Raw genomic sequence first — 4,219 nt, forward strand, 5'->3', positions numbered from 1 at the left:
CATGGAATACTATGCAGCCATAAAAAAGGATGAGTTCATGTCCTTTGTAGGGACATGGATGAAGCTGGAAACCATCATTCTGAGCAAACTATCTCAAGGACAGAAAACCAAACACCGCATGTTCTCACTCATAGGTGGGAACTGAACAATGAGAACACTTGGACACAGGGTGGGGAACATCACACATCGGGGCCTGTCGTGGGGTGGGGAGAGGAGGGAGGGATAGCATTAGGAGATACACCTAATGTAAATGATGAGTTAATGGGTGCAGCACACCAATATAGCACATGTATACATATGTAACAAACCTGCATGTTGTGCACATGTACGCTATAACTTAAAGTATAATAATAATTAAAAAAATAATTTCAACTTTTACTAAAAGTGTAATAAGCTACTCATAATTCTCAAAATGTTATGAGAAATAAAACAGTGACAATGCCTGAGTGAACGAGGCAATTCTCAGCAAGAAAGTCACACTCCAGCTGAGACTGGAATTATTATTAAGAGCCCACTGCATGGTCTGGAGAGAGGAGTGTGGGCAAAGGAATGAGCAAATGACATGTTAAAGATACCAAGGCATGGCCACATGTGGTGTGTGAGAGAACAAAGTTTCTGCACGAATGAAAATCAGAAGACCTGGATAAAACCAAACATTACAATTTAAATGCTATATAGAGATTTAGAAGTTTTTTTTTTTTAATGTAGGCTATTGGGTACCAGAAAACATTTTTAAACAGGTTGTTTAGGTGTCACTTCTTATTTTAACCTATTCTGTCAGGCAAAATTAATAACCTTCTATTCATTCACTTGTAGAAAGTGGTTCTTAAACTTGGAATCAAATGTGTTTTTTTTTTTTTTCCCAAGAAGATTCCACTGGTGGTGCTGTGGAGGATATGCTCGGCAAATAAATTTTAAAAAATTTAAAAGCATGTACTGTTATAGGGTTTCGAGCTTAGTGCAATGGCAGCCCAGAGAAATGAAGCAATTGATAATTATGATAGGTGGTTGGGGTGACATATAGGGGTTGGTCTTCCAAGGACATAAGAATCGCAGGGGTATTGAAGGGGAATACTTGCATACAGAAGACAAAATGAGGCTTAAAAACAAGAACTGGATGATGACTCAGTTAAAATACAAAATTGTATGCAACCTAAAAACCTAGAACATATTTCACAAGCTACAAAACTATTTACCACATTTTGCTTGCATTTAACAGTTAATAAAGATGAGGCTTCCATCTGTGAGCACCTTTTCCAGTACTAAGATAAGATTTTCTGATTCTCATCTGAAACGTTAGAATTTTGAATTTGGTAATATTTAATGTTTCTATCAATTCTATAAGTCTATGAAATATCAAAGGTAAAATTGTATTTTTTTTTTTTGCTAACTTGCAAATCACTTTCACCATTTAGACTAGTTATTTTTCTCTAATGTAGAATCTGACTTGTATTAGATGTCATTTAGTTCTATAAAGGCAACATGAAGGCTTTTATGATTATTTACATAATCAAATAAATATTACAAATGCTAATTACCACAATTACTTTTATCTTCCCTAAAAATAAAATATTCAGATGACCTTTATGTTGCTTGTTAGGTGTCTTCCCTCTTTTGTGAGCGTCACACAAAATTGCTTGTTCTCACACTGCGACAATTTCCTTTTCTGTCGCTAATATAAGCAAAAGCTAATTTTATCATAGAAAAAAAACTTATTTAAATACTATGTTACTCAGTAAGAAGTAATGTAAAATTTTCAGCTCAAGGTATCTTGTCTCATTATTGCCCCACTCTTGTGGATTTCTTTGAATAGAAAGACACTAAGTAGGCTTTCTACAGAGGAGAGTGTAATAAAATACCTAGTAATTCCTTTACAATTAGTGGAAAAACCAGAATAATAAAAATATATGAGTGTTAGTATATTTCTCTCCAAAGGACATACTCAGTGCCTGCTCATATTTATATTTAGGATTGAGCAATTGTGTTATATATTTTTTTCTGTATGTGAATTTTTTAGTGATGTCCGCATGAGTGCTATTTATCCCAATCTTTCCCCATATGCTGGGAAAAAATTATTTTCTTAAAATGATCTTGCATATAAACTTGCATGTAAAAGTTTACTTTTTACTTTTTAAAAAATAAATTATACAATTTGATATGTAATGAAGAAATAATATTGATTTCAATTCTTCATGAAAGAGATCTAAAAAACTAATCTATTACTTCTATTAGTGAAATAAAACACTACATTTCAAAAAACTTGAACATAGTTTAAACCAATAATTTATTTTAAATTATTAAAATATTAAAAATATTTTAAATTATAAAATCACAAATCCTTATTTAAATCTCTGAGACTATGACATTTATCAAAATCTGATAACCCCTCATATAGAATAAAACAAACATTGTATTTTAGACTCCGTGTGATTTAGAAAATACTAGGGTATTAAAAATAATTTATGAATTTTGGTTTTCTTTCTCTCTTCCCCCAAAATATTAATTATATATTAGACATTGTTCAAGAGATTACTATCGATATAGATACATAGATTCATAAATACATAAGTAGAGTATGTTTTAGATTCACTCACTGAAAATACCTTTTTTGGGCCTAGTCCATGGAGATGTAACAGTAAATGAGAGAAAAATTCTGCCCTCATGAAGTTCATGTTTTACTTCAGTAGACAAGCACAAATAAATGAATACATAAGCATGTCATTTTTTAGTAAGGGAAATGAGGAAAAGAATAAAGCAGAATGGTGGGGAGTGATGGAGCTAGTGGACATTTTACATTATGAAGTTAGGGAAGGTGTTCCAGTAAGTGTTCATCAGAGAGACTTGGATAAAATGAGGAAGCAAGCTGTGCAGTAAAAGATTAATGGTGCCCAAAGAAAAGTGTGGCTCTTTGCCCCCACCCCTAGGAGGTAACCTCTAAGTCCTTGAAAGGTTCCATCTTATGAATGACTTTGTTTTCCTGAGGGCCTGGAACCATGCTAAATATTCTATATTAACTATGTGATTTATTATAGGGGGTCTTGGGCCACAGAGTAACAGCTCAACTTCTAAAGGGGCTGGAGTCTAAGGTCAGTAGTGTGAGTGTTCAGCCTTGTGTATCTGATGCATCCCCAATAAAATCTTTGGATATTAATGCTTAGTAAAGCATTCTTATGTTGACAACATTTTATGCAAATCATCAAGCGCTGTTTTAGGGAAAAATGAACACTGTCCACATGATACCACTATGAGGACAAATGAAAATTCTACCTTTGGTTATCCTAAATTCTGCCCTGTTTTTCTGTTGCTAGTTTTAATCAATATCCTTTCAGTGAAACACTACGCATTCACGAGTATAATGGCTATTCTCAGCTCTATGAGTCTTTCTAATGAATTATGAAAACCTGAAGTAGTCTCAGGAACTTCCTGAAGTTTGTACAAGCCAGATGAAATCTCAATAAAGTTCACTATTAAAAGAGAAACAGTAAGTACAAGGAACCTGGAGTAAAAGTTAATTTGGCACCTTCAAGAAAGTAAAATGAAAACTATGACTACAGCAAAATTAGGAGTAGGAAGGAGAAAGCTAGAAAGTGATGACACCAGCAGACTTATATAGGTCCATGATGAGGTATTCGGAAGTTGTTACGAATGTGAAGTGAAGCCATTTGAGAGTTTTGATCAAGAAAAAGACATAATCTGTATTTATTCTTTAAAGCACAAGTCTCAGCTGCTCTGTAGAAAATTCACAAAATGGGAGAAATATTAGAAGTAACGAGACCAGTTAGAGGCTGTTGCATTAAAGTGTGAGTAAAATGATGGTCTTGTGTACTTAGTCGTGGTAGGGGAGTGGGAGGGTTAAGATTGTGAAAAGTTGTCAGATTCATTACATATTTTGAGATTACAGATGGCAAACCTTACTGATGGATGGGATGAGCATAGAGACAGAAAGAGAGAGATCAAACAGGTACTCCAAGAGTTTTGGCTTGAACAAATAGGTATCTGGGTCTGCTAATTACTAAGATATGAACACTGAGAGAATGACCGAGACGTGAGGAAGATATCAGGTATACTACTCTGGAAGAGTTTAAGTTTGAGCTAAGTACTGGATATTTGTGCAGAGATATTTAGTAGACACTTAAATATATGAATCCAGTGCTATGAGGTAATATCATAAAGATAGATAATTGAGAATTATTAGAATTTAGATGGTATAGATTAGGAT

Source organism: Pongo abelii, chromosome 3 (genome assembly GCF_028885655.2).
Source record: "Pongo abelii isolate AG06213 chromosome 3, NHGRI_mPonAbe1-v2.0_pri, whole genome shotgun sequence".
Taxonomy (NCBI): domain Eukaryota; kingdom Metazoa; phylum Chordata; class Mammalia; order Primates; family Hominidae; genus Pongo; species Pongo abelii.